At 44.6% G+C, this 27,585-nt stretch overlaps 1 long non-coding RNA gene across 4 annotated transcripts in view; it reads left to right on the top strand.

Annotated features, from left to right (window-relative positions):
* The first annotated feature begins 23,702 nt into the window (after positions 1-23,702).
* Positions 23,703-27,585, top strand: part of LOC141148440 (uncharacterized) — a 52,890-nt gene continuing 49,007 nt past the window's right edge. For all 4 annotated transcript variants that reach the window (XR_012245206.1, XR_012245207.1, XR_012245208.1 and 1 more), the window contains exon 1: positions 23,703-23,817. This is a non-coding gene — a long non-coding RNA (uncharacterized lncRNA). The remainder of the gene's footprint in view (positions 23,818-27,585) is intronic.

Here is a 27,585-nt window from a genome sequence, read left to right as displayed (position 1 = left end):
GGAATATGACATAAGTTCACAACTTAGCTTTTGTTAAAAATGTTATTTTTTCTAGAATAACCTCAATTAATTTATCAAAAAGAAACATTAACTAAAAAAAACAACATCCTAATATCCTCCTTTAGCAGGTGGAAAAAAACTAATATAATCAATCTATATAGATTTGCCAAATTCCTCAATACTTTGTAGTATTAGGTTACTCTTTCCTTTTGGATTGTTCTATAAACAAATAAAACAATATTCAGAAGTTTGATGACAAAGTGTTCTAAAATGAGTAGTTCAGAATTTCTTTCATTAGCTTAAACAAAAAATCAATCAGTCAGTCAGTCAGTCAGGTACCTGGATATGCAAAAAGAAATATTTTCATTTAAAAATAACTCTATCCATTATTGTTGGAATCAATTCTTTTTTTTACAATAAATATTATCTTCATCAGTCTGTACTGATTCTAAGACAAAATGTCATAGTCCCCCTCTTTATCCTGTGACTAATATTACATTTTGTAAAAGAATAATCTTACCAGATTATTGTATTTTTTCCTTTACACTGACAATTTAGTTTGGGCTTTCCCAAATATTCTATTTCTGAAAGAAATTTTATCATGTTGAAGTTTCTTTTCAGAACCAACCATCCCTCTCATACAGTATGATTGAATGAACCACACATGCCTGTCACTCTGACTGCTAAACACATGGCAGTCTTAAGATCAGCTTTTAATGCAGACACTTACAGAAAGTTTAATATTGTCATTCCATTGTGCCAATATATTTAGCGCTATCTATATAAACACAGGAAATTCTTTCCCAATAAATGTCCACTAAAAGTCGAAAAAGTGACTTTTTCATGATTAACTTATACAACTGTGGTTCTATCCCTCACATTGCATCTATTTAATCCCCATGTATTTTTAAATACCAGTAAAACTGATCTTTTTAACATCCAGTTGCCACTAGACAAAGCTGTGTGTGTTGACACCTTCTGTTTTCCTTATAATAACACCCTTAGTGTAACATAAGATGCTTTTCAAAACAAATGGTGCAAAACCCACAATGTCTCAGATCTGTAGCATTGGACAATGTTTTTTTTCCAATGAAATTGTCTCATCACCCACATACACTTGAATGTAAAATGGCTGAGAGAGATCTTTATATTAATCAAAAATACTAAATTAATAAGGGCTTTCTTTAGATCTTCAAATTATTGTATATTAGTTCTCTCTTGTAATTAAAAATATTTGCCCTATAGTAAGCCTATATAATTCATTAAAATTCACTCAGACAGATACTTTGTCTGCAAAAATCTCAATGAACTCTCGAGAAAAGTTATTAAGGCCCAAAAAATCTTAATTTTTAAAAACAATTACTTTAGTAAGTAATAATACCTTTTAAAAATACATTTTTCTCATCAATGAATCCTCTTCCAGATATTTGGAAGACTTAACACAAAAATGTGTTGTGCTCTGTCCACAGAAGTGAAAAATGTCATGACATGATGACTAGTCTGTGTAACTTGATCTGCATTTCTCTGTTGGTAATATACTCCTCGCATGTCACAAACTCTTCAGAGAATGATCTGTTACAATCAGTCTTAGCTACCATGCTTTGTATACCCTACACTGTACAATTGGGTAACAATCTACTTTCTCGGTTTTAAAATGTTTAACCTTTTTACCACTTTTTAAACATATTTTGTTTGTACATCTGCCAAAAATCATGTACACTACGTTATATGACTTTCCTGATTATAGTAATGACAAAAAAATTGTTTAGAGGACAATCTTGTGAAACTCACAGATTGGGTCAAGCCCAAAAACTGCGATTGGCCATATCCCCGAGAAAACTCCTCCATCAATCAAAGCCCTCACTTTTACCAGAAATACTCATTTACAAAGACTTTTAACAATTGTTATTTTTACAATTTTTTTTTTTAGATAGAACAAAACTTTTATATTTTAATATTTTCTCTGGGTAATCTTAAATAAATTAGAACAATCTACTACTTTTAATTTAATAACCAAATCTAAGTTTGGAATTTTTGTAAAAATTGTTCAATCCTTAACTTATTATTTCCTACAACCAAATCTGTTAGGATTTTTGTAAAACACTATACACCATGTTTTTTCCATTATCTCAATTTCATGCAGTTCTTTCCACAATCTTAATCAATACTTTTTCTCCGAAAACTTTTTTTTCTGCCCCCTATATATGTGTTTTAGAATGACCACGTGTAATAACACACATTTCTGTTTTTCAGGGCTAAAATATTCATAAACATTTACATGCAGCATTAAACTTAGTTTCCTTATTTAATAACTTCTTTACACTCTGGCATTAATTAATTACCTTACTACTGCATGTATTCCTGATGGTACAAGAAAATACTTCTGAGCCTTGAGATGTTAACCATCCCATGTTACCCTTCTATATAAACAAACACACTCACCCCTTGTTAGTATGATAGTCCTGTGCGCACTTAAAAAAAAACAAGAGATGGATAATGTCCTTTAAATTTGTTGTTCGTTGCCTTTTCTTTCGTTTGTTGCTTTTTCTTTCGTTTGTTGCTTTTTCTTTCGTTCGTTACTTCTTCTTTCTTTGAAGAATAATTTTCTTGTAGCTTTTTGCCTTGTTCCTTGTATTGTGTGCTGTAGTGTGCTGTAGTGTGCTTGCCTGTTGATTTTTCTTTGCCTGTTTCTTGGACTTTCCATCTTCAAACATCAAAATCCGACTTTCATCTTAGCTTACCAAATAGTACATACATCTGCCTGTTGTACCTCAATGGTAGCTTTTTCAAATAACGTGAAGTCTCAGGTCCTGATTCAACATTTTTTCTTCTTGGGCAACTACCCAATATTTTCTTATGTGAGACTTTCTCACCTTCTTAGGAACTAACCTTGGCAGAAATCTTCACGTACGTAACGTTACGTTTTCACAAACAAAGTCTTGGATTTCCAACAATAGCTTGAAGCATACCGTCCAAATGGCCTTGTCAATCAACTTCGTAGGCTGGGTCTTCCTTTTTTTGTTTTTTTTCAAAGTTACAAACTTTGGCTAGAGGTGAGAAAACAGACATAGAAAAACTCACCCGCGACTTTTATTGAACTGTTGTCCACATCTGATGCAAACGCCTCCTTCTAGGTTCTTTACTTAGTTTCTTCTTGGAGCTTGTTGTTCCTCCATATTTGATTATCAGATGCCATATCTTATTTAGAAAAATTTCTCGTCTTTAGCTGGCTCAGTTCCTTGGACCTTTCGTCCTCGTCTGATGGAACACAAACGCCTCATTCTAGGTTCTTTGATCGTTTTTTCCCGAGACTTGATCAATCATGAAAATGTGTGAGTCTCCCCCCTTTGTCGAGGAACAGGGAAAAAAAACTGGACTGGCTGGCAATCGCCAATGTAAAAATGTAGAGAGGGTGTAAAAAACCTTCTCTTCTCAGACACGTGTTATGTCAACAGTGTCTTAGGCGTTTTGTTCAAAAGTTCAGTAGCCAGGCTGTCTTAAAACAAAGTGTGAGTTTATTTGGTCACACTTGGCAACAACTTGAAAATATATACAAAGTTAAATTCTTCTTACAGCTTGATGTAGTAACAAAAGATAATAGGAACAAAAACTTGTATCAAAAAGGTTCAAGAGATGTTTTCAGCTCCATTTGTGCTTTTCTATGTCAGAGAGATGTCCGCTCTAGCAGCTGTTTGTGAGGTAGGCTGTATTTAGGCCTAATGTAAACAAAATGTCTTCTGTAGAGTAAGAATGCGTGTTGTTCTTCTTTGTGTATGTGAAAAAGTAGTAAAGTCCTTCTGTGTGTGAGTGAAGGATATGTGTTGTGTGTGTGTGTGTGTGGTGTGTCGTGTGTGTGTCGTGCGTGTGTCGTGTGTCCTGAAGTGAAGTGTCACTCTGTTTTTATACTATTTCAAATCTACTAGTCAGCAGACTATAGCCATAGCCATATACGGCTAGAACTAAAAATGAAATGATCATATTCGTGATTATTCTAAATATTCTCTTTGCCAACAGCTGACACGTCTCTTAAACTTCTTTGATTGTCAGTAACACACAACAGATTCTTATAAAAAACTCAAGGTGAATGACCTTTCCAAATGGCCGAATTCTTGTAATGGATATACTTTAAGCTACAGAAATGCAATTCTGTACCAAACCTTACAAATGCATATTAAACTATAATTGGATACATATAAACATATATTACTTCACACAAACTCAATCTAGCTAACTAATTAAATAACTATCAAATAACTAACTATATTATAGATAATATATGTTTTTACTTTTAAAAAGATCTTTACAATAAAGCCTATGACAAATACTCTGAGTATATTCATATCTGTGAAACCACTGACCTACTGACCTTTAGTCATTAACTCTGTACATGGAGAACAACTGTCACAAAAATGACACGCACACAACCTAGCTATTTCAAGATTCATCTTATGCAGAGCTGAGTGAGCTTTTTCAATGTCAAAGCATAAAAGGGAACCCAGACTGCATACTTACAGATCTTGATTATAAAGCCAAATTAATATAATTATTCTACACTGCACAGTTGTACAATGCAACTCAAAGCAGCTGCTCCTCAAGGCGTTTGAGCTTTTTTTTATGCCCGCTATTACCTCCTCCCCTCCATGTCAGTCCATTGCACACTATATGTAGTTTCAGGAGTTTAGTAAGGGCCGTCTTTAAGGCAGGGCAAAAGGGGCAGCTGCCCTGGGCCCTGTCATTGTTGTGGGGCCCAAAGCAGCTGCCTCATACTTGCCAACTATCCCAGTTTAAATTCCCTTGTCCCTTGAAGTTTTAGTCCTGTGCTGTGTCCCGATATCTCAGTGTGAAGTGCTTGTACTAATGCTGCCCAGCTCTGCCCTATTGTTGTGTACAGATGACTCACCTGCAGATCCTGTGATTACATGTAAATAACCGGCATTCATATGTAAATAACGGCGGCATTACTAAGTAAATAGTTGCGGTCGGCGGCACTGATATGTAAATAAAGGCGGCATTCATATGTATATCATGCCCCCCTGCAGAGAGGAGATTATGTTCTGGAACCTCTAGCAACTAATCAGTGAGCAGTATTACTGTACAGTAATCTCTGGCAACCAATTAACAAGCAGAAATCATTTGCTGTAACCTCTAGCAACCAGTCAGTAAGCAGTAAGGATATGCTGTAACTGCTGGCAACCAATCACAATTGCTGTCTGATCTTAAACAGTAAACTGATTTTAAGTCTAACAGCTATTTATTGTATGTCTCAGAGCAGGTGGAGAGCGAAATTGCATGGGGGGCAGGGGCAGGGCCGGGGGACAGAGTGGCAATTCCCCCCCGGGCCACTCTGATTCCCTGTAAAAGAGCCGCAGTGCAGCCAGCTCAGTACTGCGCATGTGCAGTTTCCGGACCCAGCAGAGTGCTACATGCTCGGGCAGCTCCGGCGTGGGGGGGGGGTTAATAGGGCTGAATTAGCAGCCGAATTGTAGTGAAAGAACACAGTGATCCCTCCATCCCGTGCTCAGCTGCAGCTGCGATGTGTTCTGGCAGGGATGTTGGCTGCACCTGGGCTGAGAGTGTGTGTGTGTTCTGTCTTGCAGATTACAAAGTACACTAGGACAGCCTCCTCTACATAGTTGCCAACATTGCAAAAAAAATATGTGGGACACTTTTTTGGCTGTAGGCGGAGCCGTATAATAATTAGGGGGTGGGGCATGCGTTTGTAGGCATGACATAGCAATAAAAAATAAAACTGCGGTGTGGTTTACGTGAAATAGTGGGCGTGGCTTAAATGGGCGTGGCTCAAAGGGAGTGTGGTTCGAGTCTGAGATGAATGAGGGATGGAGAAGGAAAGGGGGACAGAGGAATGAAGGAGCAGCAGCCCCAGATCCTACACAACAATAGAAATATGTGTATTCTAGAAAGTTTAACAATCAGCAGATAAAGATACTCCAAACACCTGGTGTTAGCACTTCAATCATCCCGGCACCATGGTTGTTATGGTGTCAAGATGATTGAAGCGCATTATTTCTATTATTACATTTTAATATAAAATTAAATCATTCAACTCACCATAATGCCAAATCAGTGGGATCCCTGAGCGTGTCACCTGCCACGTCGCCTGCCACCAGCAGAGTCCGTCCTTGCATCAGGTGCCCCCAGCAGAGTCCGTCCTTGCATCAGGTGCCCCCAGCAGAGTCCGTCCTTGCATCAGGTGCCCCCAGCAGAGTCTGTCTTTGCATCAGGTGCCCCCCGCAGAGTCCGTCCTTGCATCAAGTGCCCCCATCAGAGTCTGTCCTTGTATCAGGTGTCCCCAGCAGAGTCTGTCCTTACATCAGGTGCCCCCAGCAGAGTCTGTCCTTGCATCAGTTCCTCCCCTTTCAGATCAGGATCCTCAGTCCCCCCTTTCATATTAGAGCCCTCCCCTTTACATAAGAGTTCTTAGTCTCCCCTCTTTCCTATCAGAATCTTCAGAACCCCCTTCTTCTCATCAGAGTCCTCAGGCCCCTTGAATTCTTTCACATCACAGTATTCAGTTCCCCCTTACACATCAATGCCTTTAGTCCCCCGCCCCTCCTTTCACATCAGAATCTTCAGCCCCCCCCCTCTCCAGCTTCACATCAAAGTCTGCAGTCTCCCGGTATCTTTTCACATCAGAGTCCCCAGTTCCCCCCTTTCACATTAGAGTTCTCAGTCCCCCCCCTCTTTCCTATCAGAATCCTCAGGTCCCCTCTTGAATCCTTTCACATCACAATTTTCAGTTCCTCCTTGCACATCGATGTCTATAGTCCCCCCGCCCCTTTCACATCAGTATCCTCAGCCTCTCCCTCCCTTTCACATCAGGGTCCTCAACCCCCCCAATCCCTTTTCACATCAGAGTCTGCAGGCTTCCGGCATCTTTTCACATCAGAGTCCCCAGTTCCCCCCTTTCACATTAGAGTTCTCAATTCCCCCCTTTCCCATCAGAATCCTCAATTCCCCTCTGTTTAATCAGAGTCCTCAGTCCCCCCTCTTTCCAACCAGAGTCCTCAGTTCCCTCCTTTCACATCAGATTTCCCAGTCCCCCTTTTCCCATCAGAGTCCATAGTTCCCCCCTTTCCAATCCTTCTTCACATCAGAGTCTGCAGTCTTCTGGTACCTTTATACATTAGAGTTCTCAGTTTCCTCCTTTCCAATCAGAGTCCCCAGCTTCCCTCCCCCCCTTCCTTCATTACATCAAAGTCCGCAGTGACCTGGCACCCTTTCACATTAGAGTTCTCAATTCCCCCTTTCCAATTAGGGTCCTCAATTCCCCCCTTTTAATCAGAGTCCTCAGTCCCCCCTCTTTCCAATTAGAGTCCTCAGTTCCCTCTTTCACATCAGAGTCCTCAGTTCCCCCCTTTCCAACTAGAGTCCTCAGTTTCCCCCTTTGACATCCGAGTCCTCTGTCCCCCTGTTCCCATCAGAGTCCATAGTTCCCCCCTTTCCAATAAGAGTCCTCAGCCCCCCCTTTCACACCAGAGTCCTCAGTCTCCCATTTCCAATCGGAGTCCTCAGTCCCCTCTTTCCAATCAGAGTCCTCTGTCCTTCCCTTTCCCATCAGAGTCCTCAGTTCCCCTCTTTCCCATCAGAGTCCTCAGTTCCCCTCTTTCCTATCAGAGTCCTCAGTTCCCCTCTTTCATATCAGAGTCCTCAGTTCCCCTCTTTCCCATCAGAGTCCTCAGTTCCCCCCTTTCCAGAGTCCTCAGTCCCCCCCCTTTCACATCATTCTAATGTCCCCTGGAATCATTTCACATCACAGCCCTCAGTCCCCTCCTTTCACATCAGTCCTCAGGTCCCCCCCCCCTTTCATATCAGGGATGTCAGTTCCCGCTCCCCCTTCACATCAGAACCTTCAGTCCCCCCCTTCCTTTCACATCAGAGTCCTCAGCCCCCCCCTCATTCTTTTCACAAGGGAGTCCCACCACCTCCCAATCTTCAGCAAAGCATGGCTGTGGCAGCATGACAGTCAGTAGGCGGGCAAGGTCTAAATGGAGGTGCACTCCCTACCCCTTCTGAATGCAGCTTGGGCATTAAAGCAGGATGATGAGTGGCCGCCGGCGTCGTGTGTTCAATGGAGAGGGGAGGGGCCGATCAGTGCGGGGGGAGAAGCCGATTCATTGGCTGCACGGATCGAGCCCCCTTCCTCTCTCCACTGAACACTAGGGGGAGTGATCTAGCGGCGGCGGCGGCACCGAGGCCATTTTGCTGAAGCCTGCTTGCCATAAAAATGTTAGATGCAAACATTCTCGATTTCCCTGGGCAAATCCCGATTCGGGACAGCCTCCGATCAGGACGAGGGTCCCAAAATCGGGATTGTCCCGGGAAAATCGGGACTGTTGGCAACTATGCCTCTAGTCTACACTGTGTCAGAGTGAAGGCAGGCAGCAGAGAGATGATGTAATCTCTCTGTTGCCCACGGCTGTGAGAGCGGAACTGCAGTGATGCAGTGCGGGGGGTGAAATGATGTCATCTCTCTGCTCCCTGCCCTTCGGCTTGCTGACTGGCCAGTCTCTCCGCTCATCTGCGGACCGGCCCGCCCCCTCACTCAATGTTTGCCCTGCATGCCCGCACACTCACCTTGCAACCCCCCCACTCATCCGCTGACCTGCCCGCTCAGGCTCTCTCTCACCTGCCGACCCCCGCTGCCTGGCCAGCCCACTCGTTAACCCGCACACTCGCCCTCCCGCCCACTCACTTATCCGCTGACTGGCCTGCCAATCACGAACTTCTCGGAGGGGGCAATTGCCCCGTTGCCCCCCCCTGGATCCGCCCCTGCTTCCTACTCCATCCCTTCCACAGCCTTATCATTTAACCTCTTGCCTGCCAGGCACCCCCTTCCTGCCCAGGACAATTTACAGCTTTCAGTGTTCTCACATTAAACCCAGGTTCACATTGGAGGAATTTGGCATGCAATTCGACATGTCAATTGCATGCCAAATCGGTGGCAATTGCCGGCAATGGCACCATCCGAATCGGTGCAACGCCGCATCGATTCCACTTGCAGTGTCACACCGATTCCCAAAGTAGTTTCTGTACTACTTTTGGCAACTTCGGAGTGCGATTTCAATAGACATTTGTACAGAAACCCACACAGATGTCTCTGAAATCGCACCCAAAAGTCAGGACTGACATGGGAGTATGAAATCGTTCAATAGTTCAGCCGAACGCGCTCGATTTCATTCCCGATGTCAGTGTGAACCTAGGCTCTGAATGACAGTTGCGCGGTCAAGCAACACTGTACCCATATTACATTGCTGTCCTTTTTTTCACACAAATGGAGTTTTTGTTTTGGTGGTATTTAATCACAACTGGGGGTTTTATTTTTTGCTAAAATATGAAAAAGACCAAATTTTTTTTGTAAATACTGTGCCTTGAGAAAGTATTCATACCCCTTACAATTTTCCACATTTTGTCATGTTACAATCAAAAAACATAAATATATTATATTGGGATTTTATGTGATAGACCAACACAAAGTGGCACATAATTGTGAAGTGGAAGGAAAATAATAAAAGATACAAATAAATCTGTGAAAAGTGTGGAGTGCATTTTGTATTCAGACCCCTTTACTCGGATACCCCTAACTAAAATCTAGTGGAACCAATTGCATTCAGAAGTCACCTAATTGGTAAATAGAGTCCACCTGTGTGTAATTAAATCTCAGTATAAATACAGTTGTTCTGTGAAGCCCTCGGAGGTTTGTTAGAGAACCTTAGTGAACAAACAGCACCATGAAGTCCTAGGAACACGCCAGACAGGTCAGGGATAAAGTTGTGGAGAAGTTTAAATCAGGGTTAGGTTATAAAAAAAATATCCCAAGCTTTGAACATCTCACGGAGCACTGTTCAATCCATCATCCAAAAATGGAAAGAGTATAGCCTTGTACACACATCCAAAGTACAAACACGCATGCTCCGAACCAATGCTAAACATCAGACAATAGCGGAAGTTGCCCAAAGGGTGGCGCTAAAGAGCTAAAAGACCACGTGGTTTCGTGAATGTTGGCTGAAAATATTCTGCCGTGTGTATGCAGAACAAGCTCATGGACAACGCCGTTCTGGCAAAAATCCACAGATTTGTCCGATGGAAGTCCGATCGTGTGTATGAGGCTTTAGAGTCTGCAAAAGACAAGACTGAAGTGGAGGTGGAGGTTCACCTTCCAGCAGGACAACGACCCTAAACATACAGCCAGAGCTACAATGGAATGGTTTAGATCAAGGTATATTCATGTGTTAGAATGGCCCAGTCACAGTCCAGAACTAAATCCAATTGAGAATCTGTGGCAAGACTTGAAAATTGCTGTTCACAGATGTTCTCCATCCAATCTGACAGAACTTGAGATATTTTGCAAAGAAGAATGGGCAAAAATGTCCCTCTCTAGATGTGCAAAGTTGGTAGAGACATCCCCAAAAAGACTTTCAGCTGTAATTGCAGAGAAAGGCGGTTCTACAAAGTATTGACTCACATTGGGGCTGAATACAAATGTACCCCACACTTTTCACATATTTATTTGTAAAAAAAATGAAAACCATTTATCATTTTCCTTCCACTTCACAATTATGTGCCACTTTGTGTTGGTCTATCACATAAAATCCCAATAAAATACATTTACGTTTTTGGTTGTAACATGAAAAAATGTGGAAAATTTCAAGGGGTATGAATACTTTTTGAACGCACTGTAAGTAATTTTTCTCATTCACTGAAGTTCACTGATAGGGGGCACTGATGGGCGGCACTGATAGGTGGTGGCACTGATGGGTAGCACTGATAGGTGGCACCGATAGGAGGAACTTATGGGCGGTCCTGTTGGGCACTGATGGGTGGCAATGATGAGTATTAATGGGTGGCACTGATGGGCACTGAAAGACAGCACTGATTGGTGTCATTGCTGGGCACTGCTAGGGCTGCCCTGTAATCAGTGCCCTAACTATCTGTACAGTCTCCTCTGTGAGGAGATGCCGCTGATCGGCTCTCCTCACATGCTGTCACATGTGTCATTTTCTCCTTCATTGATGTACGCTGATGAGGTGGCACTGATGGGCACCGATAGGTGGCAGTGATGGGCACTGATGGATGGCAGTGATGGGCACTGATGGCTTACACTGATGCCTGCACTGCTAGGTGGCACTGATTGGCACCAATGATGGGCATTGATAGGTGGCACTTGTGGGCATTGATAGGTGGCAATGCTGGGCACTGTGGGCACTGGCAGGTGGCAATGGCAGGCACAGATGAGGCATATGTACCTCCTTCCTCTTCGGAACCGATGTCCCTTTAACATAAGTCGGTGATCGGCTTTTTTTCTCAGCGTGAGGAGAAAAAAAAAAAGATTACCAAGCTTTTGTTTACATCATGTGATCAGCTGTCATGCCAACCTAATACACATCCTTGCCATCCTGGACATAATGAACATAATTTGTGTGTAAGAAGTTGAACACATAAAGTTTTTTTTGTCAACTCACAATGTCTTGTGAGTTGACTGAGGTACTGTAGTGTTCTCGTGTTCTTGCTTCTCCTCAATCCTAAACATTGCGAACTTACAATGTACATGTTATTGACATTATTTTATATGACATGATACTTTCATCAGTCAACTCTTTACACTTGTTAAACTCCTCCAAGGTCATTGCTGTACGCAGTTCTGATTCAATCTTGGTAAGTTGTTCCGACAAAGAAGCCAATTCCTTGTGTATAAATGAAATGGTCAAAGTCATTAAATCAAATGAGCATTTGTTAAGAATCTGCATAAATGTGCTCTTAAATTCATCGTTATCACTAAATAGAGTAGGGGCTAATCGCACCCTCAAACCTCTAGGGATCCGTTGCACTCGATGGTATTCAGCTAAAGTTAGCCCGTGCAATTCCAAAGATGTATGTTTCCTTCTTAATTTTTCCCATGTGCGAGAATTGTAAACAGGGGTATTACCCGTCAGGAAATTCGTGGACCCTGAGATTTGAGACATGATATGTGTGGTCTCTTCCTGGGTATATGAAAATGTAGCTTCATTGGTATCCATCTCAACTGAAGGCAACTTACTCACTGGGAGTGTAATATATAAACGTCAGGTGGGTTACCCTCTTCTCTTGAATCCTTGTTTAATCAAGGCACCGTCAGGGTGGACTCCCAAACTTCCACCATAAAGGATAGGAAAAACACGAGGAACGATGCTTTGATGCAAAAAAGTGTCCTTTTACTGAAAATTATTCCATTACATGATTCAAATACAAGCAAGCCACTGTACAGTTCCGAGCGCGATCGCTCTTCGTCAGGCTTTTCTGGCTGTGTGTGAAAAGCCAAAGTGCAATTTGCGCTTTAACAGCTTTGTGACCAGCAAATAAAAACATTTTATTTCTTTCATAATGTATTTTGAGTTTCAATTTCTCATATTATAAGGAAAATGTAATAATCTTTCATTATTTAAAAAAAAAAATGTCACATGACACAAAACAGGTATCGGTAATTGGTATCAACGAGTACCTGAGGTAACGTATTGGTACTCGTACTCGGTGTTAACCACTTGCCGACCGCCGCACGCTGATGTACATCCAAAGTTTGGTGGCGGATATCGTTGTTATGGCAGCAACTGTGGCGGATTTGCCGTGAGATCACTTTTATCGGTGGTGGGAGAGGGCCCCCCCACCCGCCGCGATCCAGTGCCCTCCGCCACTTACCGGAGCTGTCGGTAGCAGCGGAGGTGATCGCATCTGTCTCCCTTCTGTGCCTGGAGACGAGTGAGGCTAAGATGGTGCCCACTCGTCTCCATGGCACTGCTGGTCAAGACGTCACTTCCGCACATACGTCTTAAAGGCACATTTTTTTCAATGTCATTTTTTTAGATGACTTTTTTTTTATTGCATTTTAGTGTAAATATGAGATATGAGGTCTTTTTGACCCCAGATCTCATATTTTAGAGGTCCTGACATGCTTTTTTTCTATTACAATGGATGCTTACATTTCTTGTAATAGGAATAAAAGTGACACAATTTTTCTTTAAACAGTATAAAAATAAATAAAATCATGTAAAATAAATAATAAATATAAAATTTTTTAAAAAAAAAACCCCCGTCCTGACGAGCTCGCGCACAGAAGCGAACGCATACGTGAGTAGTGCCGCATATGAAAACGGTGGTCAAACCACACATGTGAGGTATCGCCGCGACTGGTAGAGCGAGAGCAATAATTCTAGCCCTAGACCTCCTCTGTAACGCAAAACATGCAACCTGTAGAATTTTATGGAGATTTTTTAGGGTAAAAGTTTGACGCCATTCCACGAGAGGGCGCAATTTTGAAGCGTGACATGTTGGGTATCAATTTACTTGGAGTAACATTATATTTCACAATATAAAAAAAAATTGGGCTAACTTTACTGCTGTCTTATTTTTTTATTTAAAAAAGTGAATTTTTTCCCCAAAAAGTCGCTTATAAGACCGCTGCGCAAATACGGTGCAAAAAAAAGTATTGCATTGACTGCCATTTTATTCTCTAGTGTGTTAGAAAAAAAACAATATATAATGTTTGTGGGTTATAAGTAATTTTCTAGCAAAAAAAACTGTTTTAAACATGTAAACACCTAAAATCCAAAACGAGGCTGGTCCTTAAGTGGTTAAAAAAGTGGCATCGGTGCATCCCTGGTTATAACCCCCGTCCAGAATTTTTTTTTGCCATCTGTATCAGATTGGAGGAATTTCCTTTCACTTCCTGTCCCATAGTCACAACAGGAAATGAGAGAAAATCCTTCCAAATTGAGGAAATCCCTGGAACTTGTGTTCCCATTGGAAGATTCCCCCTCTATTCCTGTTCTGGCGACAACCTGAACTTTGGGATTTTCTTTCACTTTCACTCCCGGAGATAACGGTAACCAGGACAAATAGAGAGAGTGACTCACTCTAATGGAGGTACAGACAGCAATAAAAACCTGGCAGGGGGTATAACCCTCCCTTATTGTACCCCCCCCCAAAAAAGGCTTGGCTTTAGTTCTACTTTTAAAGGAAGGCATTCATAAATTAAAGCGGAAGTCCACCCACCCTGGGTTTGAATAGTATGGCGTGTTAGAACCTCTGCACTTACTTTGTGGTCACCAGGGACAGGGAATTAATAAATTTTTCTTAATGGAGACACTGACAACAATAAAAAAAAGAAATACTATCCCAAAATCAAAAAGCAAAATGTTCGGCAAGAGGAAGTCTACTCTTTAACCTCATCCAGCAGCCATAATGCCTGTATGCAGTGTCAGGGTTGGGAGGCTCTAAGGCCCAGACACTGTACATAGGCCTCCATTGGGATTTCAGGTTCTGTGCTGAAAACATGCTCCCAGCTCACTAACCGAGCTGTCACCAACATCTCCTGATCTCTATTGGCAACCAGGAGCAAGTGGTACGGGATCCCGATCACGTGACCACATGACAACCAATCACAGGGTTTATATGATGGAGAATTCTCTTCCATTAACATCCACTTAAAGGGCCACCAGGTGGCAGCAGCAAAGAGTTATGGGTTCATTTACATTTCTGGATTGCCGTCACACGTGTACAGTATGTTATGAATGGCACCCAGCACACTAGAGCAGTGGTCTCCAAATTGTGGGCCCTTTGCTTGCCTTTATCTGGCCCTTGGGGCACTATTCCTCCTACTGACACCAACAATGGGGGCATAATTCTTGCCACTGACACCAACAACAGAGCACTATTCCACTGACACCAATGATGGGCATCCTTCCACCTAGGGATGGGAGAACGGCCGAACTTTGGTTGTTTGGATGTTCTGCAGAACACTGAACAATATGCGGTGTTCGGGGAAAAAAGTACTAATTTTAAAGGTTTATATGCAAGTTATTGTCATAAAAAGTGTTTGGGGACCTGGGTCCTGCCCCAGGGGACATGTATCAATGCAAAAAAAAGTTTTAAAAATGGACGTTTTTTCGGGAGCAGTGATTTTAATAATGCTTAAAGTGAAACAATAAAAGTGTAATATTCCTTTAAATTTCATACTTGGGGGGGTGTCTATAGTATGTCTGTAAAGGGGCGCATTTTTCCCATGTTTAGAACAGTCTGACAGCAAAATGACATTTCTAAAGGAAAAAAAGTAATTTAAAACTACTTGCGGCTGTAATGAATTGTGGGTCCGGCAATACACATAAAAGTTCATTGATAAAAGCGGCATGGGATTCCCCCACAGGGGAATCCTGAAAGAAAATTTAAATTAAAAAATGCGTGGGGGTCCCCCCAAATTTCATACCAGGCCCTTCAGGTCTGGTATGGATATTAAGGGGAACCCCGTGCCAAAATAAAAAAATGGTGTGGGGGTCCCCCTCAAAATCCAAAACCTTAAGGGTCTGGTATGGATTTTAAGGGGAACCCCGCGCCAACATTTTTTAAAAAATGGTGTGGGGTCCCCCCAAAAATCCATACCAGACGCTTATCCGAGGACGCAGGCTGCAGGAAAAGAGGAGAGGACGAGAAAGCGCCCCCCCTCCTCCTGAACCGTACCAGGCCACATGCCCTCAACATTAGGAGGGTGCTTTGGGGTAGCGGCCCCCCCAAAGCACCTTGTCCCCATGTTGATGGGGAGAAGGGCCTCATCCCCAAAACCCTTGCCCGGTGGTTGTGGGGGTCTGCAGGCGAGGGGCTTATCGGAATCTGGAAACCCCTTTAACAAGGGGACCCCCAGATCCCAGCCCCCCCCGTGTGAAATGGTAATGGGGTACAAATGTACCCCTACCATTTCACAAAAAAAAGTGTAAAAAATGTTAAAGACAAGAGACGTTTTTTTACAATTCCTATATTAATGTTTTCTTATTTCCCCGCTTCTTCCATCTTCTTCGGGTCTTCGTTCGGTTTTCTTCCTCCATCTTGTTCTTCCCCCGCTTCTTCCTCTTCTTCCTCCGATCCCCTGCTTCTTTCTTCAGTCTTCTCGCCCACATCTTCCTCCGGCGTCTTCTTCCCCGCTTCGTTCTACGGACCGTCCGCATCCATGGGAGGTTCCCGCTGTGTGACGCTTCTGTTCTTCTGACACTTCTTATATAACCGAGGGCCACCCAGTTACCCCGCCCCCCTCTGACACACGGGGACGTCCCTATGGCTTTCCCCGTGATGTCAGAGGGGGCGGGATCACCAGGTGGCCGCCCTCAGTTATATAAGAAGTGTCAGAAGAACAGAAGCGTCACACAGCGGGAACCTCCCATGGATGCGGATGGTCCGGAAAAAGAAGCAGGGAAGAAGACACCGGAGGAAGATGCGGATGAGAAGACTGAAGGAAGAAGCAGAGGATCGGAGGAAGAAGAGGAAGAAGCGGGGGAAGAAAAAGATGGAGGAATAAAACCGAATGAAGACCCGAAGAAGATGGAAGAAGCGGGGAAAGAAGAAAACATTAATAAAGGAATTGTCAAAAACCATCTGTCTTTTTTAACATTTTTGACACTTTTTTTGTGAAATGGTAGGGGTACATTTGTACCCCATTACCATTTCACACAGGGGGGGCCGGGATCTGGGGGTCTGGGGGTCCCCTTGTTAAAGGGGTTTACAGATTTTGATAAGCCCCTCGCCCGCAAACCCCCATAACCACCAGGCAAGGGTCGTGGGGATGAGGCCCTTCTCCCCATCAACATGGGGACAAGGTGCTTTAGGGGGGCCGCTACCCCAAAGTACCCTCCCAATGTTGAGGGCATGTGGCCTGGTATGGTTCAGGAGGGGGGCGATCTCTCATCCCCTCCTCTTTTCCTGTGGCCTGCCAGGTTGCGTGCTCGGATAAGGGTCTGGTATAGATTTTTGGAGGGACCCCACGCCATTTTTTTGTCATTTTGGCGCGGGGCTCCCCTAAAATCCATAGGTCAGGTATGGATTTTGAGGGGGCCCCCCACACTTTTTTTTTCTAATTTTGGTTCGGGGTTCCACTGTGGGGGAATCCCATGCCATTTTTATCAATGAACTTTTATGTGTATTGCTGGACTGACAATTCATTATAGCCGCGAGTAGTTTTAAATGACTTTTTTTTGCTTTAGAAATGTAATTTTGCTGTCAGACTGTTCTAAACACAGGAAACATGCGCCCCTTTACAGGCATACTATAGACACCCCCCAGGTATGAAATTTAAAGGAATATTACACTTTTATTGTTTCACTTTAAGCATGAATAAAATCACTGCTTCTGAAAAAACGTGCCGTTTTTTTTAAACTTTTTTTTGCATTGATACATGTCCCCTGGGGCAGGACCCGGGTCCCCAAACACTTTTTATGACAATAACTTGCATATAAGCCTTTAAAATTAGTACTTTTGATTTTTCATGTTCGTGTCCCATAGACTTTAACAGTGTTTGACCAAATTTTTTGTCTGTTTGGATGTTCTGGTGCGAACCGAATGGGGGGGTGTTTGGCCTATCCCTACTCCCACCTACTGACACCAATGATGGGTCACTATTTCTTCCACTGACACTAATGCTCAGGAATTATTCTTCCCACTTGCACAAATAATGGGGCACTATTCCACTTACTGACAACAATGATGGGGCACTATTCCCCCCCCACTGACACCAATGACGGGGCACTATTCCTCCCACTGACACCACACTGACACCAATGAGGGGGCACTATTCCTCCCACTGACACCAATGATGGAGCCCTATTCCTCCCGATGACACCTATGATGGGGCCCTATTCCTCCCACTGACACCAATGATGGGGCACTATTCCCCCCCACTGACACCAATAATGGGGTACTATTCCCCCCCACTGACACCAATGATGGGGCACTATTCCCCCACTGACACCACTGATGGGGCCCTATTCCTCCCACTGACACTAATTATTGGGTACTATTCCTCCCACTGAGACCAAAGACGGGGCACTATTCCACCCACCGACACCAATGAGGGGGCACTATTCCTGCCACTGACACCAATAAGGGGGCCCTATTCCTCCCACTGACCCCAATGATGGGGCACTATTCCCCCCACTGACACCAATGATGGGACACTATTCCTCCCACTGACACCAATGATGGGGCCCTATTCCTCCCACTGACACCAATGATGGGGCCCTATTCCTTCCACTGACCCCAATGATGGGGCCCAATTCCTCCCACTGACACTAATTATTGGGTACTATTCCTCCCACTGAGACCAAAGATGGGGCCCTATTCCTCCCATTGACACCAATGATGGGGCACTATCCCTCCCACTGAGACCAATGATGGGGCACTATTCCTCCCACTTACACAAATGATGGGGCACTATTCCTCCCACTGACACCAATGATGGGGCACTATTCCTCCCATTGACGCTAATGATGGGGCATTATTCCTCCCATTGACACCAATGATGGGGCCCTATTCCTCCCACTGACACCAATGATGGGGCATTATTCCTCCCACTGACACCAATGATGGGGCATTTTTTCAACCATTGACACCAATGATGGGGCTCTATTCTTCCCACTAAAGATTTGGCATTATTTATGACCACTGACACCAGGATATTTTCTACTACCAATGACCACAGTCCGGCCCCCCTAAAGTCTGAAGGACAGTAAACTGACCCTTTGTTTAGATAGTTTGGAGACTCCTGTACTAGAGGCAACACGCCTGTGTTGAAACGCTTTGCAGCGCACACTGGTGCCTTGTGGGGTTTTAAAAAATGGGTCGTGTTTTTTTTAGTAAGTTGAGGTGTGTTGGCAGCACGCAAGAAAACACACGTTAACGTGCCACAAGGAAGAAAATGGGCCCTTTATATATACTATGTTGTCAAAAATATTGGGACGACTGCCTTTACACACACACAGGAACTTTAATGGCATACCAGTCTTAGTCCGTAGGGTTCAATATTGAGTTGGCCCACCCTTTGCAGCTATAACAGCTTCAACTCTTCTGGGAAGGTTGTCCACAAGGTTTAGGAGTGTGTCTATGGGAATGTATGACCATTCTTCCAGAAGGGCATTTGTGAGGTCAGGCACTGATGTTGTGCTCTAATTCATCCCAAAGGTGTTCTTTTGGGTTGAGGTCAGGACTCTGTGCAGGCCAGATAAGTTCCTCCACTCCAAACTCGCTCATCCATGTCTCTATGGACCTTGCTTTGTGCACTGGTGTTGTCATGTTGGAACAGAAAGGAGCCATCCCCAAACTGCTCCCACAATGTTTGGAGCATGAAATTGTCCAAAATGTCTTGGTATGCTGATGCCTTAAGATTTCCATTCACTGGAACTAAGGGGCCAAGCCCAACCCCTGAAAAACAACCCCACACCATAATCACAAAGCACAAAGCAAGGTCCATAGAGACATAGAAGATGAGTGAGCCCTGACCTCAACCTGATAGAACACCTTTGGGATGAATTGGAGCGGAGACTGCGAGCCAGGCCTTCTCATCCAACATCAGTGCCTGATCTCACAAATGCCCTTCTGGAAGAATGGTCAAACATTCCCATAGACACACTCCTAAACCTTGTGGGCAGCCTTCCCAGAAGAGTTGAAGCTGTTATAGCTGCAAAGGGTGGGCCAACTCAATATTGAACCCCACGGACTAAGACTGGTATGGTATTAAAGTTCTTGTGTGTGTAAAGGCAGGTGTCCCAATACTTTTGGTAATATAGTGTAGTTGACTATAGTTCTCCTTTCAGAAAGCCTATAATTTTGTTTTAATATAAAAGAATCAGACAGGCATTGTAGATGCAGATTTTATTATGAGGAGAGGATACACGGAATATTGGGAGCTGATACAGATGGGGGGTAAGGTAGACAGATGACAGACGGGGGGGCGATACTCTGCAGCTCAGGTCGGCACAGCGGTCTGGAAATTACTTGTTGCAGTGGATGCAGTTGCTGGAGGGATAGTCCCAGTGGAAGCCGATGGCGCGGATGGCGGAGCCGGAGCGTCCGCTGATGTATCTCAGGTAGGTGTCGGGGAACAGAGGGGAGGCGTTGAAGGTAAATCCGATATCTTTGCCGAAACTGAACACACGCTCCTTATTGGTGATAAATACCAGCTGGCAGACGGTGGAGGTATATCTCCCATTTACCCGGCTAATGTGCTCTCCGGGGGAAAGGAGAATTTCCTCCAGATCACCCGCTGTGCCCCCGCGGTACTCTGACCACGTCGTCCCATATCGCACCTGGATCCTGTGGAGGGAACAAACCCACGTCATTCTTCAGAAGAGAAATAGAGAAAGAACATCTAAAATTGTAACATAAGATAAATAATATGAATAAAACTGACATAAGCAGGGCAGGACTTAGGGTGGTCGGGGCCCCTGGGCTTGAGTCACTTTCGGGCCCTACCCTTCTATACATATGCACAGCTCTATAAAACAGAAATAGAAAAGGACAAGGTGCGCCAGACTCAGTGCAGTATTAGAGAACTTCTGTTTAATTGGACAAGACAAAACAGCCAAATGGCTACTCACAAAAGTAGATAATATATAAGTGTATAAGTGGGGGATACTGTACTGGTATTCGTCCTGGGTCCACGATTAATAAAAGCAATAAAAATGGATAAAATGATAATTACCGTATTTATTGGTGTATAACACTCACCCCAAGTTTAGGAGGGAAGTTTAAGGAAAAAAACTTACATTTAAATGCCCAACAATGCAGCCTTATCAGTGTTATTTGCAGACTTGTCAGTGTAGCCTTGCTCCAGTGTCATTGTGCCGCCGAGATACAGAGCCGGATGTCTTGTGTAACTCGGCTGCTTTCAAAAAGGGCGGGGCCCCCTATTGGCCCGGGGCCCATGGGCTTGAGCCCAGTCAAGCCTAATGGTAAATCTGGCCCTGGCCATAAGCTCCATTCCCATTGCTGCCAGTGCCGCAGCTATTTCCCCCAAAAATCACAAGATTTATGCATTAGTTTAACCACTTCAATACCGGGCGATCTCACCCCCTTCCTGCCCAGGCTCATTTTCCGCTTTCAGCGCTGTCACACTTTGAATGACAATTACGCGGTCATGCAACACTGTACCCAAATTACTTTTTTTTTTTCATTTTTTTGGAGACAGATAGAACTTTCCTTTGGTGGTATTCAATCACCACTGGGATTTTTTTCTTTTTTGCTAAACAAATGAAAAAAATATCGAAAATTTTGAAAAAAAAAACCCTTTTTCATCATTTCTGTAATACAATTTTACAAATTAATAATTTTCTTCTTCACTGATGGGCACAAATAAGGCACCACTGATGGACACTGATAGGAGGCACTGATATGCTGCACTGATGGATACTGATTATTACTGATGATGCTGCACTTATGGGCACTGATGAGGCGGCACTAATAGGCACTGATGAGACTGTACTGATGAGGCGGCACTAATAGGCACTGATGAGGCAGAACTGATGGGCACTGATGAGGTGGCACTGATGAGACTGTACTGATGAGGCGGCACTAATAGGTACTGACGAGGCAGAACTGATGGGCACTGATGAGGCGGCACTAATAGGCACTGATGAGGCAGTACTGATGAGCACTGATGAGGAAGCACTGGTGGGCACTGATGGGGCAGCACTAATAGGCACTGATGAGGCTGCACTGATAGGCACTGGTGGGCACTAATGATACTGCACTAATGGGCACTGATGAGGCTGCACTGATAGGCACTGATGATGTGGCACTAATAGGCACTGATGGGCACTGATGAGGATGCACTGATGGGCACTAATGAGACGGCACTAATAGGCACTGATTAGGCGTCACTGATGAGGATGCACTGATGGGCACTGATGAAGTGGCACTAGTGGGCACTGATAAAGCTGCACTGATGGGCACTGATGAGGCGTCACTGGTGGGCACTGATGAGGCGTCACTGGTGGGCACTGATGAGGCAGCACTGATAAGCTGCACTGATTAGGCTGCACTGATGGGCATGGATATGCTAAACTGTTGGGCACTGATATGCTGCACTGATGGACACTGATGGAGCTGAACCAATAATGTCCAGTCAGGATGGCAAAGCCTCTGCCCGGCCGTCAATCTGCTATAAGCTGGGCAGGAAGGTGTTAATAGGGATGGTCAAATTTGGGTGATTTTTTGTGTTAATTTTGGATGCAATCAGCTGGACCATGAGGATTATGAACGCTCTTTTCAGCTACACTGGACATGTTTTTCTAGTCTCATTATTTTAAATGACTTTACACATGTAACAATGAAATACACAAAATAAAACACAAATGCAAAAATCAAAAAATTACAGAGCAGTTCCTCTATGGAAATTGCATGTACTGTACATTCATCCTGTGTGAATGGGGCAAGATCAAATGTTCTTCAGTCTATTTTCTCTGCAATTGGAATGTGTGAATGGGGAAAATACCACATTATGGCCACAAGATGGTGATGAGGAGCACAATTATTTCTCAATAGTCATGTCATAGTCCTAAATCAGGGATCTCCAAACTACACCACATCTGGCCCTCTGCAAGGTCTTATCCGACCCACTGCTAGGGTCAGTGAGGTATACTCAGTGTGCACTGATTGAGGATTCAGGTCAGCAGAGGTCACCCATGGTCTCCACTTTAACCCCCCCAACGCGCACCCAGACTTTGTAAAGGGTGACTCTAATGGGGACCCTGATGTAAGGGGCATATGATGGGGACTCTGATAGGGACTCAGGTGTAAAGGGGTCTCTGATGTAAGAAGGGCCCCGATGTAACAGGGAACCCTGACTTAAGGGAGGACTCTAATGGGGACCCTGATGTAACATGGGACTCTAATGGGGACCCCAATGTAACAGGGAATTTTAATGGGTACCCTGACTTAAGGGTGGGCTCTAATTCAATCTCTCATGTAAGGGGGACTCTAATGAAGACCCTGGCGTAAAGGTGGACTCTGACAGGGACCCTGATGTAAGGGACGCTCTAATGGGGACCCTGATGTAAGGGTAGACTACAATAGGGACACTGATGTAAGGGGGACTCTAATGGGGATCCTGGTGTAAGGGGGAGTCTAATGGGAATCCTGATGTAAAGGGGGAGTCTAATGGGGATCCTGATGTAAGGGTGGAGTCTGATGTGGACCCTGATATAAGGGTGGACTCTTAAGGGAACCCTGATGTAAGGGGGACTCTAATAAGGATTCTGATGTAAGGGGGAGTCTAATAGGGACCCTGATGTAAGGGGGGACTCTAATTGGGGCCCCGATGTAAGGGGGGTCTAATGGGGACCCTGATGTAAGGGAGGACTCTAATTGGGGCCCCGATGTAAGGGGGGGTCTAATGGGGATCCTGATGTAAAAGGAAATCTAATGGGGATTAGACATCCTCAAAAGGTCCCTCAAAATATTTGGGGGACCTTTTCAGGGGTCTGTGTGCCATTTCTTTATTTTAAATAGAAGCCATATGGGAAATGTCATTTGCCATCAGTTAAAAAACATTTTTCCTTTGTACCAGTCACTTCTCCCGGCCCAGTGGAAGTTTTACATGTTGTTCTGCACTGGTACACGTTCCCAGGGCAGTGCCCTGAGCCAGAGCCGGTACAAGGCGGATGCCCTGGGTGGTACAATTTGCAGGAGGGAGGGGGGCACAGGTTAAGTGTCGGCAGTGTGTTTCACAGAAAGCACTAGCCGGTGATGCTAATAGCTGTGCCTGTACTGTAGTCATCTATACCTGTCTCTGTAACAATGTGCCAAGTACGCTCGTACACCCAGCACAAGCCTAGACAGAGACAGACCGCACCAGCCCTTCCCTGTCAGCACTTCACTCCCCTATGAAGATGATTCGTAGTCCCCTCCCGGCGGCGTGACGTCACTCACGGCCAGAGGTGGGATGGGAGGAGCATAGAGAGCTGCTGCTGAAGCTGCGACCTGGAGGTGGAGGTGCTGCCGAGGGGGAACCAGGTCAGCAAAGTGTGTATATGATTGCACCAAATTAAGCACCAAACATAATGATTGCCAAATGCCATCTGCAGATTAATAAATGAACTGTCTGGTTCAGATGAGGGGAGGAGGCTGAGGGGGGATAATTACCAATGCTACCTATTTTTAATTTCGGTAATATACAGCATGGGGGGGTTAATGTACTGCCACTGGTCACTGATGCATTAGTGGCTGACCGGTGGCAGTACATTAACCCCCCCATGCTTCATATTACAGAAATTAAAAATAGCAATGGTAATTCACCCCCCCAGCCTCCTTCCCTCCCCCATTCAGATCCAGACAGTTAATTTATTAATCTGCAGCAGGTTCATAAACAAACTGTCTGGATCCGATTGGGTTTGAGGAGAAGGCATCTGGCAGCAGGTAACGATGGCAAATGACACATGGCATCTGGAAATGGGTGACAGTGGTAAGTGACATGTTGCATCTAAGGGCAGGTGATGGTGGTGAATGACACGTTGCATCTCGCAGCAGGTGATGTTGGCAAATGACACGTGGTATCTACCAGCAGGTGATGATGGCAAATGACACGTGGCATCTACCAGCAGGTGACGATGGCAAATGTCACATGACATCTAGCAGCAGGTGACAGTGGTAAGTGACATGTTGCATCTGGCAGCAGGTGATGTTGGAAAGTGACATCTGGTTAGAAGCTAAACAGTGTGGACCTTGAGTGGAGAGTGAACAAGTCTTGCTTTTTGACTGCTGGTGATTGCTGGGTTGCATTTTTAGGTTCTTTTTGTGGATTTTCCTTGTAGCTTTTTAACACCCTTTTCTGATACTTTTAAACAGTTTTTTTTCCTTTGCTTCCTGCAGCCTACTATTCAAGGGGAGTGGTTAATTGGTCACAGGTCCTTGAGGCCTATATAACCTTGTGTAGAACTCATTGTGAGCCTGCTCATCTTTGAGTCTGCTGGAACTGTGTCCAAGTGGAACTGGTCTAAGTGGTGCGTTAAAACCAGAGTTGGTGGAACTGGTCTAAAGCCGCGTACACACGAGCGGACTTTCCGGCATACTTGGTCCGGCAGACCAGAGTCCGCCAAACAATCCAATCTTGTGTAGGCTCCGGCGAACTTTTTTTTCCCAAAAGTCCGCCGTACCTAGATTTGAAACATGTTTCAAATCTTAGTCCGCCGGACTCTGTTCCTGACGGAAAGTCTGTTCGTCTGTATGCTGGTCCGACGGACAGGGTATTGCATCTCGCGCTTGCTGCAATAGAAAAAACTAATTTTCCTATTGCGGCAAACGCGGGGCATCCCAGGCCCTTAGGTCTGGTATGGATTTTAAGGGGAACCCCCAACACCGAAAAAACTGCGTGGGGTCCCCCCTAAAATCCATACCAGAGCCTGATCCGAGAACGCAGCCCGGCCGATCAGGAAAGGGGGTGGGGACAAGCCCCCCCTCCTGAACGGTACCAGGCAGCATGCCCTCAACATGGGGCTGGGTGCTTTGGGGGAGGGGGTGCCCTGCAGGGCCTCCCCACCCCAAAGCACCTTGTCCCCATGTTGATGAGGAAAAGGGCCTCTTCCCGACAACCCTGGCTGTTGGTTGTCAGGGTCTGCGGGTGGGGGGCTTATCGGAATCCGGGAGCCCCCTATAATAAGAGGGCCCCCAGATCCCAGCCCCCCACCCTATGTGAATGAGTATGGGGTACATGGTACCCCTACCCATTTACCTAGGGAAAAAGTGTCAATAATAAAACACACTACACAGGTTTTTAAAATAATTTATTAGATTAGGGGTTAATTTATTAGGGGTCTTCTTCCAGCTTCGGTGGTCCCTCCGGTTCCTCTTCTCCCGGTGTCCGGTTGGTTCTTCTGCGCTCTCGCTGGTCTCTTCTTCCGGTATTCCAGTTCTCCTGCCGGCTCCTCCGCTGTGTTCATGCCACTCTTTTGCCAGCGGAGGCCCTGACTTTTGGCTTCTTGTCTTCTTGGCTTCTTCCCTCTTCTCCAGATGTTGACACGACGGTCTCTCTGGCTGGACTGCTCTCTGAGCGCTCCGCTGTGACTTATATAGGTGGAGACCCCGCCCCCTTATGCCGTCACAGTCCCTGGGCATGCTGGGATTGTGACGTTTTAGGGGGTGTGGTCAACATCACCCGGTGACCACGCCCCCTAAAACGTCACAGTCCCAGCATGCTCAGGGACTGTGAAGGCATAAGGGGGCGGGGTCTCCGCCTATATAAGTCACAGCGGAGCGCTCAGAGAGCAGTCCAGCCGGAGAGACCGTTGTGTCAACATCTGGAGAAGAGAAGAGGGAAGAAGCCAAGAAGACAAGAAGCCAAAAGTCCGGGCCTCCGCTGGCAAAAGAGCGGCATGAAGACAGCGGAGGAGCCGGCAGAAGAACTGGAACACCGGGAGAAAAAAACCTGTGTAGTGTGTTTTATTATTGACACTTTTTCCCTAGGTAAATGGGTAGGGGTACCATGTGTAGTAAGAATATTCCTGCGCTACTCAATTGGAAAAAGAAAAAAAGAAAAAGCAGAGAAAACAAAAAATGCAGGAAAAAGGCTGGAGCGCACGTATGCGACTAGACAGCTGCATGTACCAAAAAAGGGCCAAACATAAACCCAAAATAAGACAGAAATGTAAGAGGGGAGGGGTGCTGCGCTAACCAGAAAAATGCTGCAAATTTCCGTATGTGGTCAATTCATAGTGCTGACTACCCATAACACATAGAATCGCATAATAAAGAAAACGCATAAATTGGTGTTGGCACTAAAACACTAATAGAACTATTTCACTATTTCATATTGCTGGATACACAACGAGCTCCCTGCTCGTAGGAGACAGGCTCTCTCTTCACAGTTTTTATGTGAGTACATGAAGCGCTATCTGGTTGTAGCATACTTCACTATCAAGTACCTTTGTACTGCATATTTCTGTTTATATACACCTGAGATGTGGAGGCTGAGCTAGGACCCGCGCTGGTCCAGGACTCCAGCTAGGACCATAGCCACTTGTAACCAGTTGCCATTAGGATTATTCAACGCCGGCAAGCATGGACATAGGGACGCGATTGAGGCTCAGGACCTGGCGGTTTAGCTACATTTTTGCGGTTGACCTAGCACCGCTAGGTAAGGGGCCACTACTTACATGAGTGTTTTATGCACGAAGAGGACACAGAGTGAATTGCATCCCAGACACCCCACTGTCGTTTGATTGAAACACCAAGAACCTGTTTATGCACCTTAAATGACTTTTACACTGGCACTTTAATTTACTGCACTTATTGGCATGTTATTTACAATTTTTTTGCAGACTAGCACAGTATTCTAATATCACCATTGTTGGGATATTTTACTATATTGATTTACACCATTCATTATTTATATATTGTTTTGGATTAATTTGTTTGAATGGAGATATCCAGATCACCTTAAAGCACTGGCACTATATATTTTGCACAATTTATAAGGACACGTTTCTGATTTTTATATGTATTTAATGTATTTTGTAGATTTTCACATATAGATATCTTTACTTATTTCTTCTCACTAATATGTGATGCTGATTATCACGATTTTAATAGTTCTATTAGTGTTTTAGTGCCAACACCAATTTATGCGATTTATTTATTATGCGATTCTATGTGTTATGGGTAGTCAGCACTATGAATTGACCACATACGGAAATTTACAGGGGTACCATTTACCCCATACTCATTCACATAGGTGGGGGGCCAGGATCTGGGGGCCCTCTTATTATAGGGGGCTCCCGGATTCCGATA

Source organism: Aquarana catesbeiana, linkage group LG06 (genome assembly GCF_042186555.1).
Source record: "Aquarana catesbeiana isolate 2022-GZ linkage group LG06, ASM4218655v1, whole genome shotgun sequence".
NCBI lineage: Eukaryota > Metazoa > Chordata > Amphibia > Anura > Ranidae > Aquarana > Aquarana catesbeiana.
This window is presented reverse-complemented; position numbering and strand designations above follow the sequence as displayed.